This window comes from Ischnura elegans, chromosome 6 (genome assembly GCF_921293095.1).
Source record: "Ischnura elegans chromosome 6, ioIscEleg1.1, whole genome shotgun sequence".
Classification (NCBI taxonomy): Eukaryota; Metazoa; Arthropoda; class Insecta; order Odonata; family Coenagrionidae; genus Ischnura; species Ischnura elegans.
Window position 1 is genome coordinate 37,025,298 of NC_060251.1, and position 13,976 is coordinate 37,039,273.

Sequence of the window (13,976 nt, forward strand, 5' to 3'; positions counted from 1 at the left end):
GTTTTATGATAAAAGTTGCTCATACAAAAATTGTAGATCAGAAATTTATCTACAAAATTAATGCATTTCTTTTTTCTCTAAGACTTACCGTTTCTGAGAAAAAGCCATTCGAATGTAGGCTGAGTTACGCGTCCAATAATGTTAGGAGAGCGCGACAATATAGTAATGCATATTACAGAGAATACAGCTCCAGCCTACATTCGAATGGCTTTTTCTCAGAAACGGTAAATCTTAGAGAAAAAAAGAATTAACAATTTTTTAGATAAATTTCTGACCTACAATTTTTGTATGAGCAACTTTTATCATAAAACTAACCGTTTGGCCAAAAAATGCAAAAAACTCATTTTTGTGACCTTTGACCTTGAATAAAACTTTTTGCACACACGGGATCGATGGGGACTTTTCAGGATTTCATTAGAGTGGCATCCTTAAGGTTCATGCAAATTTTCAGCTTGTTGGCAATTTATGCAAGGGTCAATGTCTATTTTGACCGGGCTATCAGCTCACACACGTTATCCTTATTGCTGCGCTCCAAACACACATTCCTCACCCCATTTCGCCACTCATAACGAGAAAGCCAATTCCCACGCTCCGACAATGAATTTGATCCATCAAATTTTTCCATAATTTCAAGTTAATTTTCAAGAAAAATATTTTTGCGAATTGACAGCTGAATACACAGATGAGAGCACCGACTGAGCACTGACTATGTGTTCCCACTGTGGATACTGCATTTTTATCATTTCAATGCTCGCAAAATCGCAGATGAAACAATAATAGCTGTGACTCTCGTAAGGTTATACAATCGCACACTTCAATTCATCCATTTGTGTGCGTCTTATTCATCACCATCAATGATCAGATATCTGAAGATTGGTTTGACCCTGCTCTTCAAGTCATTCTCCAATTACCTAGGTAATTAGGATTCACATAATTATTCTGCTTCACATTCATCATCACATATTTTCTCCGACGCCTTCCTTTGCCAATCTTCCTCCCTCAGGTACTTCAAGAATTGCCTTATTCGCATTATCATGATGAGGCCGATGAAGCTTACCACTTTTCAAGGTTACTAAATTTACTTCTTCTCACTTATTATAAGATTACTTGTTTTACCAATCATCATTAAGATTTCCTCAACATTAATCTCATAATTGAACCATTTGATCTTTATCATTTTTCTGTTTACCGAAACACCGAAAGTTTTACGCTCCGAACCTTGAATTCATGGATTTTATTGTCCATCGAAGCACAAGAACGAATTCTATATGTTGCGAAAATAGATATCGACCACTGTCATCAACGGGCGATAGTAATGATTTTCGTACAAGAAATTTCCTATTTGTTTGTTATCGGAGCGGGCTGAGCAAAGAAAAACATTTAAAATATTTTCTATCAGATGCAGGCATCACGTCCTAAAAGCAGTGAAATTTATTTAGAATAGACCATTAGAAGTCTTTTATTTAGTTTGCAGTAAGAAACTAAGAGTATATTAAAAATTGATTCAATACTTCAATCATTTATACTACCTCAGTAATCATGTATGCATTTTTCTCTACGATGATTCAACTCTATAGAGCAAGTATGCAGCACATAAAATAAACCCAGCACCTCATCCCTTCTCAGGACTGGAACCTGTACCTTAATAGCGGAGACCAAGTCTGTGGCTACTCCCGCAAAAGGCCGCCTTAGTAATGGAGACAGACGAAAGTCTAAAAAGGCCTCTCCGTGTTATTCATCGCCCCGATTTTAATTCCATCCGCGGCTCTTAGCAGCTAATTTATCGACTCATTATCGCCAACCTCCCACTCTTACTACCCAAGTGGCTTAAATTTTCCTCTCTTCCCTCACTACTACAGGGCGAATTATCGCATTTTCCCCAGAGAGAGAGAGTCACCTCATCCCTTGGGCAAACTTCCGCGGGGGCCTTTTCTAATCACCTCCAATATACGCGTGTTCAAACCCTCCAACGTGTGCCTTCCAAAATCCTCATCCTCTCTCTCACCATGGAAACTCTTTAAACTTGTCTCGCAATTCGCCGCCCGTTGCCGTGACCGCAAAAGACCTTTCTTCTCCTCTTGGCCCGTTCCTACAGTATCTCTCTCTCTCCATCACAAAACCCAACCTGCCACCCCTTAAAGCACGGCGGACCTTTCCTTTGTTCAAGGGCGGGAGGCAAACAAGGAGCGGCAGCTTAAACCTCGAAAGCCCACCAAAACCCTCCCACTCCACGCCTCACTTTCCTTTTACATGCCCTGTGCAAATATGCACACGTCTAGCACAGCATGCCGTGTACATACTCACAGGCATGGGCTATAGTGTCACGGCTGGTGCGCTGGAAATATTCAACGATACCGTAAAAAAGCTGACGATATAAAACAAGAATGAAATCTATTTTTCCCACAAATGATAATTCTAGGCCACAAGTTACAGAATTTTAATTTAGGTTTCAAATGATAACTTCCCAAGGACAAAATTCCCTCGGTGCGGTGACTCAATAACCGCTGGAGAAAACGATAGACTGCTTCTAGTCCGTGAATTCTTAAATTCAGCAGCCGGTGACAAAGCTCGGGGTCACATGAAACTTGATGCACACCAACATAATCAACTGCAGCCTTACGTATTGAGTGAGTTGGAATATTTTTTGGTTCATTAGAAGCAAAAATATTAAATTATTAATGAAACGTAAAACTAAATTTCCCATATTTGAAGCCAATCAATCAAAGGCATGGCAAAACGTTATCACACTATTACCTTAGTTAAGGTATCTAAATGGAAGAAGATTAGATGAAAAAAATTGCAGATGAAGTGTTTGATTGAGGACTCAACCACAGGGATGTAGCCTTAGAATTCCAATTAATGCATCGAAATTATCTAGGCTGGATGAAAAATGCTATGTGAGACACGTTGCCACCGGTGTTTGCAATATTCAAATTAGCCCCTTACCCTTTTAACCTTTATACAAAATTGTTCCGTTCCAAACGACAGGGTAGCCAGAAACCTCCATTTCGACTCAAGAAGTATAGACGGTAAAAAATGGTACCCAGGTCCTCCATATTGGAAGGAAAACTTCTTGTTGCAACGCAAAATTAAGCGGGTCGTATAAAACCAACTTGCAACACCTACTGACTGATTAATGCAAATATATCGGGCGAACGAGACAGGATATGACAAAATATATATTGGACACCCTCTAAAGTCGTCTAAAACCTCAGAAAACATTGTTGAAGTGATAAATCTTCCATCTATTACAGTGTAAAAGCGACGGTAGCGAGGAATTTGAACATCGCGAAGAAGCTTACCAATGGCTTCAAAGTCATTGTGGCAGCCATTAGTCCACATCGTTTAACAGTCAGAAAGCCTCGATACCCGGAGCTGTCTGTTATTCCTAGTATTACATTTAAGTACGTTAGATATTAACGAAAAAATAAATCCTTAAGATACAAACGGCAGACAGAAACAGCAAGAGCTGCGAGAGTGACCGAAAAAGAGTTTAAACGAGTTCTTTTTTCTATGGATGGATGTACGCGGTAAGACTATTTTCTTTTGTCGCACTAATTCCTGTCCAGCCACCATCTTATTCCTCAATCATAATACTCACGACTCCTTTTCATTTGTGCATTTCCGTCAACCATTTGCTACTCTGGGATTCAATTTTAGTGGGTGAGTTTTTAAGTATACCGGGACTAGCCACGGTGATAACTCTTACGGCAGTCACCCACAATGCACAAATTGTGTGAAAAATACTCAGGTAAAAAAAAATTATTCGCCTTGACCAGGATACCGGTCAAGGCAAACAATCCTTATGAATGGCGAATGCATGGTCAAGGCGGATCAGGATCCTAGTCAAGACGGATGATTTTTTTCTCCGTGGATTTTTCGCACATAAAGTAGGTAAGATAATCCCTTAATAAATAACGATCCTTAAGGATGCCGACAACAAAAAATGTAAGAATTGGCGACCGAAAGTGAGTCTGCTATTTTAAACTCCATCAAAATCGAAAGTTGAAAACTTGGTGAATAGGGAATGCTGTTTAAAATTCTGATGAAATATGTATCGACGAAAGATACCGGACTTAGAAACCTAGACAGGCAGCTTCTCCCTCGCATCTGCCCGAGGGTTAAAGCGCTAAGCTCTGCTTTCCCTAACTCACCTCACACCTCCCTGACATAACCCCATACTTCCTTCTCCAAAATCCAGCGAAAACTTACTTTAAACCCCCTTGCTCTAAAACTTTCCAGCTGGGGAGAGTTTTGTGTGCGCGTCTGAGGCGTTAAGTTGGACGACGGCACGGGAAGTACCCAAGGTGGGGCTCCGGGGTCGATGAGACACTTTTGAAGAATAGGACGGCTGGGAAGAATGGATGTATGTAGTCTCTCCTCTGCCGAAATAAGGGGAGAGACAAGAGGAGTTAAGAAGGACGAAAAAGGTTGAGGGAAGACCATGAGAGGGGACAAATTACCTTCGGAAGTTTCTGAGTAATCTTTTTTTTCTTTTAACTCTCCTCCTCCCCAAAGAAAAAGATAGATCCGGCCGACCCCTTTAGTACCTCCAGAACGCGTAATTACGCGGACCCTTGCATATTTATGAGCACTTCCTAATGGACCGTCTCGTCGGCCGTTAAAAAAAATGAAGTGAGATTTTCCTCTCTTATGTGAACGGAAATTTTTGCCCTTTCAGTAGATGGCCGTGTGGCAATGAGCTATAACGAGGTTTAGTTACTGCAATTGTTTTATATGAATCTTGGATCGTATCTAAAGGCAATAATCCTATCTAATCTAATCTACGGTTATAATTAGAATAATTTGAAATAACTCTCTTCTCGTTAAAATTATAATCAATGTGTGTGACGAGGTATTTGCTCTAAAGCACCTTAAACCATTTTTTTTAACTATTAAATAAAAGAACAATAAATGACTGCTTATGATGTGACGCAAGCTGAATGAACAACGATTACTATCCTCCTTGCACGATCAACGCCATCTTCTTATCTAGAAGATTTTGAGTCACGTCGAGGGTATTTTTCAGAACCTATCGATTTATAAATGAATCGAATCTCGATGTGACTTCTAAATTCACCTTTTTCATTCACAAAAAAGTAAAACTAAATATGAAAAACACCTTAGTCACCAAGATGTGCTCAAAGCTTAATTTTATAATTAACTGATCAGAAATGCTGAAATGTTTTGTCGACGACAAAAGGTGATTTAGTGTTTAGAGAATGTGGCGTGAAATGCTATGATTTATCAGAAAATCGCTGTGTGTGACAAAAAAAGGGCAAAACAAACGTTTTTGATGGCACCTCAATCCTTATATATAAATGGTTTTTAATATTTTCAGCAAATTTTTACAGCAGTAATGATCAATTAATTCATAAGCACTACTTTATTGAACATTAATTAATGATTCTGTATCTTTAATTGCTATTGGAACGTAGGGATCGTAAATGTAGCTAATGGAAAACTGGAAAATGTATCATGATATCTAAAACCACTTATGATAAAAATTTGAAGAAAACTCTGAATTGATAAAATTTAATGAATACATACGCTGGGACAAGTAGCAAGCCGTTGAAACGCTTAGCCAACATGGTTAAATATAGTTAACCAACAATGATTTTCCCATCAACTGGTCATCAAAGCGTTGCTTCTGGAATCATTATTGCTCATATCATTCACATACCAATCACAACGCTGTCTGATTACGTTTTGAATAATAATTTTGGCTTGAAAACAATGCGTAAAAAGTGTAGCAAGATTCATCGGGTGAAATATTTTTTTTTTCGCGTTAAGCAGAATAAATTAGCTCTTGAATCGATCGTTATTTCTTTTTGAATTGTCGAAGTAGATAAATTGTAAGCCGCCTCTAAAGCAGAACAAGAACCGGCAGAGATGGGAAAGATAATTTTTGCATTTTCGCGAGAGTTCTAAAACCCACAAATGGATACGTATGAAAGAGCTGCTTTCATCTTTGGTCTCGGCTTGACGAAAAAAATAACAGCCGAGTGGATAAGTGATATCGCTCGAAGGAAAAAGGAACAAATAAAAAAAAACTTGGGAAACAAGTAAAAGGTTTCATCAAATTTGAAAATAAAATAAAAGACGATTCCTCTCGACGATGACTCGCGTCGCGTTCTTCAATATTTATTTTTCCACCCATCTCGTACTTCCCCTGTCCATTTCCATCCGATCCAATAATATTTCGTCTCAACGAGAACTCCACTCAAAATTGAAAGGTATATAAAAAAAAGCGAAACAGGCCTGTGATGAAGCTAAGAAGTACGGTAGATATTTTGCTCTTTTTTTCAGCCCGCACTCAATGGGGACTTGCCGAGGCACTTAAAAGAAGGCGGTACAACAAAGTTAAGGAGAGAGGTCCACTTAGTTCTTTTCGCGGTAGAGCCGAACGAAGAGGGATAGATGGATGCGACCGCACTTAGAACTCCGGCCTTTCCTTTGTCTACCTTCCTCACGTCCCTACCCGTACTCATCACCGTCTTGCAATGTGGTCACAAGCGCTTGGGTTGGTGTTGTGACTATAGTGTTGACTTCCCACCCCGTGGACTCATGTTCGATCCCTCATCAAACACCTCGGTACTTCTTGAAATTATTAAAAAATGACTACCGGTTTCGGATGTGACGGCGTTATCGAGTGCGGGGTGCGTTCTGAAAGTAATATAATTATTTTTAAAGAGATGCTTATGAAACATATTTTCACAAACACTTTAAATTCTTTTAAGTACTTCCCTTGGGGTTCTACATATTTTTTCCAGAAAATCTGCCATGACCGCCCCGCGTCCAGGAAGATTCCTTCTGGGACCTCTCACAAAGCACTCGTCACGACTGATCAATGATCACTGAGTGATCATCTCTCTTTAAAGGATGAATAAAGGGATCATTTCAGGGCTGCCTTAGTCTGAGGTAATAGAAAGAATAATGTTTGGGGAATTACCTCTTCCCAGCCCTTCTTAAAGGCCTCTCACCACCTTAAAACTTGTGAGTAGGACAGAGTGGAGTCCCCGTAAGCCTCAAGAATCATTTTTTCATCACCCAAAGAGATTTTTTCAATTTAGCATAAAACTTCAGCTTTGCTCGATTGTCGATTCCATTTTTGTCGTGACGCGGTCGGCGAGCAGAGGTGCAATACATTACTGTAACTGACATCCTGCCGCTTTTACAGCTTGTAGAGCACCGAAACTGGTTTCGTTGGAAAACTTAGCCTTTAATTTACCCTCTCCAGGTAGTTTGACCCCACTCCAACCAATAGAAGCGGCGCAGGAAATTCAATTGAATTATTTTCAAAACGCGCCCTGTGCATAAATACTTCTGGAACTTCAAATACCAATAGGTAAATATGGTGGGGACAGGTTTGTATATATATACTACGGTGGTTATTGGTGGGAGGGATGGGGTTCTGAGCTAGGATTAGTTAAGCCGCGAAGGGAAAGGGGGAAACAAAATTTGTCATTCGGGTTTTGGGGATTATGGGAGGGTGATGAGTAAAAAGGGGAATGGGTTGGGAAAGGTTACGTCGTTCACAAGGTTTCCGTTTATTGCAGTCTTCCGAATTTCCATGGCATCCATCCCCCTTCCCTTCCCGGTAAAATTCATTATTTCTTTTTCAATATTTTCAGGAGGAAGCTTTAAAGCACAACACTAAGTCCGTCGGATGGGACGTCGAACCATGGTCCCTTGGCGCCTCTCTTTAAGAGCAGGATAATACCGTCGCCCGGTTTCTAACCACCTTTCCTTCCCTTCCATCATGGCACAAAACATGTCAGCTATCGGTTGCCTCCTATCTAACGATTTTTCGTTGGATCCTTCTTACTCATAGAATGGTCCTCCAAGATTGTTAGAACATTAATTGCGTAAGCTGGGTTTCGTTAGTAGTAGGACCCGCCCGCCTTTGTGACGGTGGGGGATTCCTCGTCCCCTCCCTTCCTTTCCTATCCCCTCCCAGGAGGCGTCGTCGGGCTCCTATCGCGGCGGCGCCTCCTTCCCTTCTCCTTCCTGTCCTCCCTCTTCTGGGTGCAGAGGTAAAAAGCTCGCGCTTATAGACCTTGCCCCGGGAGTGTATCCCCGGGAGTGAGCCCGCCCTAGGGTTTTGTTCCATTTGGCGGTTGCCTCCTCTAAATACCATACCATACCATAACAATGTGGTCACTTTCTCTGGGGTGTTAGTGAAAACCGGGGAAAATCCGTAGATTAGATGATACCAAGAAAATATCTAAATGAAAAGAAAATGCCACCAAAGTTTCGATGGCACGACGGTAAAGCGAGGTTTATTCGCCGAAGTAGACCGCTAAACCAGAGGCTCAAGAAACACATATTGCTACAATTACCTATACCGTATCCCAAGAACGTCAATGCCCTTTGTGATGGCGTTGGTAGAAAAACAAAAGAATTTGCAGCTGAGAAGGAGAAATAATTTCTCCCTTTTTTTGAGAGAATACAAAATCAATTTTTGGCTTATCCTACTGTACAATTATTACCAATAAATTAAAAAAAAGCAATTAGTAATATGTTCTTTGCCTGAGTAGTTTAACCAGCAATTGCCGCTGGCGGAACATCGCTTTCTAACTGTGCCCAAAGTTAACTACTTAAACTTCGCCAATATATCGAATCAAGGCGTAAATCGCTTTGGCTCTCTTCGCATTTCTTTGAAGTCGTACCTAACACTCTAGTTCTATAGCAGTCAACTTTAAGACGTTAAGCCCAGCCTAACCTGGGTAGAGATTATAGCTGTACTTTTCGATTTTATTAAATATCACCCAATTCCGCTAGACTACCGAATTTATGCTACAAAATAACAGGAAAAAAGTTGAGATTTTACTTGAATTAACGCATAAATGGAACATTACAGTGGTATTTATTCCGTCCTACATCGTCCGACTCTTCTAAGTCCTAATCTTGGCAGTGCTTCGTAGTCGCTGTCCGTGCGTACAGCCTAACTGTCGACTGATATAGGAGTCGATTTCGACGTTGAATCCAGACTTACCTGGATTTAAATTGAAGAAGAACGTTTCAACATACCTAAATATAGCGCAATATCGCTATATAATCGAATTTATGTAAAAAAACACGAAAAACGTTGAGATAACATAATTCGCTGACTCGGGCGTGAATTCATGGAATCGACTTGACACAATGAAAAGTAAAAAATATTTAATCGCACATGAATTAATTAGAGTAAGAATTAGGTTTCGAGGTGACAGGTATAGATTTTTTGCCACCCAATTAATGACGTGCCACGTCAAAACAAAGTTCGTACTTGAATAAATTCAATTGGAAATAGAAAGTTTTTTTTTACTTATCATTATGTAATGATAGTACTTGTATTATCGAAAAAAAACGAAAAGCCACGGAAGCATTTCTTCCGTCCCATATCCTTCTACTGTACTCCCAACCAGGGGCGGATCCAGGATTTTTTTATGGGGGGGGGGGCAAAGGGGTCTCATAGATGTATAAACTTTTCTCGGGATTCCGTGCAGGTAAGATTTTGTAAGAGCGCCGACGTTTCGGGTACCGACTCGCTACCCATTCTCACGGCTGCTGAATGAATATTTGAAGTGACCATTGAAGCTCAGCATTAGGAGGGGCGGGATTGGTCGAGTCCCGATTGTTATCGCGGAGGACCGTGCACCAGCGTAGACTTGCTTGTCAGCTCTGTAATCATAATTCTTTTAAGAGTTCTATTCCAAGAGCTGCTGGTCAAATATCCAGTGTCTCTGTTGACAATTTTATTTTCCAATCTTATTTCTAGAGCCTCTTTAGTTGAACGACCCCAAAATTGATTTTATCGCCATTAAAATCTGGTGCCATCCCATTTATTTTATCATAGATCTTTTCGCATTTCAGATTTAAAACAAAATATAACGATTGGTGTAGAACATTTTCTCTATAATTTGATATGCAAGTTATCAATATTAAATTGAATGATTGAGGCTCCGTAATACACAAAATAAAATTAAAGTAATGATAACCGCTTATTAAAAACTTGTCTATTTTCTAAGCGTCTGGGGGGGGGGGGGCGAAAGCCTATGCTCCCAACGGTACAATCGATAGTCTGAGCTCGTCTCCCGTTCCAAGAAGACAAGGAGGAAAGGAGGAACTGGGAAAGCTAAGATCTTCCTTTCTATCAATCGGGAGAGCCTTGTTGGCGACGCTCCTTGGAGCGGACGACCTAATTTCGCGAGACGCAGAGACGTCGGCTGGAATCGCATCTGGTTATCTCGTCTCAAACGCACGTTCTGTGAATGCATGAGAAATTCCAGAGGAGAAAATTTCCATTGTTAACCACTGCCGACTGCTTTCCTTATGTTTTAAATTGGAAACGAAGTTTGAGGGAGGGATTATATTGCAAGGAAAATTCCATATGAAGAAGGTTTACATGGAACACAACGCACCAATTCCACCCCGCATGTCCTCAATTGCTCACTGAATTTCCTAGTTCAACCCTGTGTATGACAATTTATTTAACCTTTACCGTACCCATTTACCCAGCCTTTACCTCTATTTTAAGACTATCACTATCAGCTTACAGGTTACAAAATCGTTGTAGAATTTGCTTTTTTCCTGTCAGAAGAAAATAATGTAAGTACAAATACAATTTTCTCTGATACTTTTCCATTCTGAGAATACTTACTGTAATAACGACTTCCGTCAAATTTGCGTAAACTTGTGTTTTTTGCAATGTTAATGGGATAAAATGTCTCATACAGTAAAGTAACTAAAGTAAAGAGATATGATAAGTTCTATATTTATCACTTAGTTCCAGGTGAAGATATATTTTTTTTGTGGTTGTAGTATGATATCAATATCACTAGTTAACAACCCTAAAAGTGGTTTAACGCAGCTCTCCACTCAATTATCCTATCAACTAATCTGTTGACAACTGCGTAATTGTTCTCTTCGTATACTTATTTATAAGTCCATATCGCTGGCTAAGTTCTAACAATAGGTACGTATCTCAAAAATAGCAACTTTTCAGGAGAACCAAAAAAAATATTTTTTTTTGATTGTACATAATTTCAATTGAAATTAAAGACAAAAAATGCATGAAAATGAAGCATGCAATTGCAAACGAGTCGTTTTTTACTTGAATTTTATTTTTTAATAACATCATTAGCAATATTAACTCAAACCGGCCAAATTTTGAGAAACGTGTTGTTAGAATTAGCCATCGATGCATTACAAACGAATTGCGTATCAAGTACATTATAGTAAGGTATTTTTCATGATTATCAATAAGATACCAAACGATTTCTGGGCCTGGGACAATTTATTTAGGACTATGCAAAAATTCTCTCTCGGGGACTTCCAGTAAAGTAGGCAGACAATTTGTTTGTATTTAAGCTTCTTATGACGCACTCCGTCATTGGAAGAAGACGAAACTGAGATTAAATTATCTGAAGTACTATAAAATCATCTTGCAATTGGAAATTGCATCCTACCAGCCGCCATTCATTTGCAATGCCGCAAAAACGCAACTGAGATTAAATTATCTGAAGTACTATAAAATCATCTTGCGATTGGAAATTGCATTCAACCAACCGCCATTCATTTGCAAAGTCGTAAAATCGCGTGCACTTCACCTGGAAAGTGGCTGTCTTGCATAGTTTGATTTTTAAATGTTGTCCATAGAGGGGTTTAATGATAAAACAACCGCAGCAGGTCACTGGATTTGACACGCTATTACAGTTAATAACCGAGCAACGCATTTTGATACTGATGCAGAGGTTCTTCCCTAATGTGAGAAGTAACGTTTTCAATTTCTCCCAAATGCACTTCCAGCATTACTTTGAAGTTGATGCTAATGAACTGAATAGCTTTCCATTACGGAGTAAGAGCTATAAGGCAGAAATCAATGACCTATATTTCTCCGATATCGATACCACTGTTCTCTTTGGTGGAGTCATGTAATGAAAATCTCACGGGAAACGATTGAGAAAGATGAAGCTGTTAAGAGAATTGGAAAACCTCAGCTCAATCCTTCAGCTGGTATCGGCGACAGTCGGCAAGTTCGAAAATAATGACAACGTTTTTGTGCATCAAAGAGTAATTTAATCAGGAAAAAACACAAAAAACTAATCAACGTTAACGAAATGATAGAGCAAGAAAAATGCAAAGAGAAGTGCTATCAGAATCCTTAGAGGAAGATAGTTTAAAATACGGACGGCCACATCATGAAATATAATGGTGTTACGTAGAAAGACGAGTAGCCGGGTTTGTGGAAGGTGGCTTTGGAGACTTCAGCTCACCCAGATATTTTTTCCATATAACCAAGCGCTATACCTTGTGAAGCAATTAAAATAAGTAGGTACGTTTCACTTGGGCTGCCTGCCGCGGTGCTCAAAGACCACAAAACCAAGTGCATCCATCCTCTGAAACTACACCATTCGATACAGTTACGTGTTAAAATGTGTGCCGATAACGGAAGATGAATTAAACTATCATAATCATGCTAAAGAAATATTTAGCTGACTCCATGATGCACCGCTGTATGGGAATTAACAACAAAATACCGATATAGGCTACCTGCGTAAGTACCTAGCACCCTCCGAAGCAAATTTTTGGCTAATTGTAAGTGCCTTCATGAATAGAGAATAATAGATGACGAAGTTCATAAAAAGACAAGCGAAGGACGTATTCGAATAAGATGTAGGTACAGATGAAAAGGTTAAGGATGTCTATAAATATAGTAACGACAAAATGCAAATTAAAAAAAAAAAAGATTAAACTTCGAATGCTTAGGCTATAGTTTATCTTTTATGTAGAAATGATGATGGATTGAATCAATCCAATAAAAAAGAGGGGTTTGTTAAAATTTGCTTTGAGAAGAAATGTTTTGATGACGGCAAAGAGTTTAATTAAATTAGGTGTATTAGTTATCGTTACTTGGTGGATTCCAATTTTATACATTTTTTTCAATAGTTATTCTATGAAATTGAATGGTAATTATTGACGAATCTATGTTACATTACCAGGCATCCCAAATTAATATGGTAAAACTTAGGAATCATTGGGAAAAAAAAGGTTGTCACCTTTTTATATATTTGCGTAATAGTGGATGAATGTGAAAGTTAACTGATCCTCACCAAATACGCTCATGAGTCCACTCACTAAACACTACTCAACAAAACTGACAAAAGACCGGCGGATGAGTAAATGGGCGAAGGAATGTCCCGAATGAGTTGCATATGACGGCTTATTGAGGCTATCAAGGAGGAGAAATAAACATTTATAGGAGACCGGAATTGAGAACTGCGTCAAGCCAAACTGACGACTGTTAACTTTAGATATTCATCAGCATACTACCACGTAAGCCACGTCAATAGGCACGTGGCGTAGGGTGTTAGGACACTATCCGTTTACGAATACAAATAATATGCGCGGTAGAGATTGCGTCTAGCATTTGTTACTCCATTCTAACCCAGAGCTGGTTCTGAGAGAAATTAAATTTTAAGCCTTATCATTTATAAATATTTGAAAATTTTTAATCATTCATAATTATTGTGGCAGCTATACATTTCACCATTCAACTTTGCAAAACAAAATAACACTATTTTAATTTTTTCCCGAATAGAACTGAATAACCTGAATAAATGTACACATTATTTATGTTACTTAGAAAATTTTATTGGGATATGGTTTTTTTATGGTATTTGGGGTGTGGATAATGGTTTTAATTCCTTTATCGTGTGGGAGAAAAACGAAATACCTATACCTTAGGCAAAATTATTTTCTTAATTTATTATTTGTCGAACTTTGCAAAATTGTGGGGTTCTAATATGCTGTTATCCGTCTCGCACTCAAAGATATCTATATTCAATTGCTCAGGCAACCAAAGCCTGGCGCGTAGACTCCGAGTCTCCAGCGTCTCCCAGCCTAATTCGTTTAACATCTGTGTAACGTTTTCAATGATGATGATGATGGGGATAATTACTTCAACATATTGCAAAACATGGGCATAAAAT